Source organism: Orycteropus afer, unplaced genomic scaffold, assembly GCF_000298275.1.
Source record: "Orycteropus afer afer isolate SDZICR_OR568_19922 unplaced genomic scaffold, OryAfe1.0 scaffold00033, whole genome shotgun sequence".
Taxonomy (NCBI): domain Eukaryota; kingdom Metazoa; phylum Chordata; class Mammalia; order Tubulidentata; family Orycteropodidae; genus Orycteropus; species Orycteropus afer.
Genome location: NW_006921620.1, coordinates 16,647,725 through 16,649,435, shown reverse-complemented (window position 1 = coordinate 16,649,435; position 1,711 = coordinate 16,647,725).

Genomic DNA, 1,711 nt, shown 5'->3' with positions numbered 1-1,711 from the left:
AGCAGCTGAGGAGCTGCCTTAGGAAATGTGGTTTGCTTCCTGTACATAAGGAGAAGCCTTGAGTAATGGTCTCTAGCTTATGGCACACTTGGACCCTGCATGTAGCCGTGTCAGTGTTCAGCAGCTTGCCATGTTCTGCTGACGTTGGGACTTACAATGGACCTGAATGAATGGCCCACCGTGTGGTTTTGTAACATCAAAACTATGCCATTTTATTTGTCTACCTTGGGCTTGTTAGCCTGAGCATCCAGTAACTGCCTGAGTGAAGAGATACCTCTGGCTTCAGTGGGCCAGGAGCAAGAGGCAGAGCTAAAGCCCAAGGTCCAGGGGCTTTCACCCAGCCCCTAGAGCCTGGCATTTTGAACATGGACTTAAAGCCTCCAAACTTGGAGAGAATAAACTTCTATTTGTTTAGCCATCCCATTTGTGGTGTATTTTTATTAGAGCGGCCCTTGGTAACCAGAACACCAGGTTAGGAACACTTGTCTTAAGAAGACCTAATTCACTACATATACACTAGGCATAAGAAAAAGTTGTTGGAATCAATAGCCAAATTTGATTGATTAATTTGATTCTCTAGAAAAGTATAATTTCTGCTATAGGCAATGCCTAAAAGAACTCTAGTTCAAAGACAGTGAACATCACACTCATTCCACATAAACATGATAAATGACTCCCAATCTAGAAAGGAAAAAAAAAAAAATCTATGGAAAGAATACCACACACAAAAAAAGAGTTGCCACTGAGTTATGACTCACAGCAATCCAATGTGGTACAGAGTTAAACTGTGTTCCCTGGGGTTTTCAAGGCTGTGACCATTCAGAAGCAGATCACCAGGTCTTACTTCAGAGGTTCCTTTGAGTGGGTTTCAACCACCAACCTTTTGGTAGTTGTCGGGCACTTAACTGAGCCATGAATGGGCTCTAAATAATACTGTACAATGTGATAATTATGACAAGAAAAATAACTTTCATGGATTTGTGGCTGAAAAAGATAGTAGTAAACAATAAAATCAGGAAAAATATCATTGCAATGATTCATGCAAGAGATGGGTAGAAAGGGAACAGAATCAAGGATTACTTAGGAGGAAAAAACTGTCCACGTTTAGGGAGTGTTTGAATTTATAAGATGAGAAAGAGAGAAAAAGCAATCAAAAACAACTTTGAGGTTTCCACACAGGGTAATTAGGTATAGAGATGCCATTAATTGAGTAGGAATAAAAAAGAAGGGGTCTGAGATGGGGAAAAAACAATTCCCATTTAAACATAATTGGATTTAAGACGGGATACAGGCCATCAACGTAGAGGTGGGTAATAGCTGAAAATGTGATTTATGAACTCAGATAAGATTCACGTGTTCTGGAGTCGCTGATATATTATGGACATAGTAAAGAAATGAAAATGGATGTATTATATAAAGCATGAAAAATAAAATTATATACAGTGAAGATAAAATTCAACATTAAATGGAAAAACAAGTTTATAAATGCTGAGACATTATTAGCAAGATAAGAAGTTTGAAGAAAAGGATCACAGAAACCAAAAATGCAAAGACCATTTTGAAGAATGAGATGGTCAGCAGTATCAAGCACTATTAAGGAGTCACATAAAAGCTGAAATTTGTTCATGGAATTTGACACTTAGCACTTAACTGTGACCTTAACAAGAGATGTTCCAGTAAAGATTAGGGAAGGTAGCAAGATTGGAGTGGA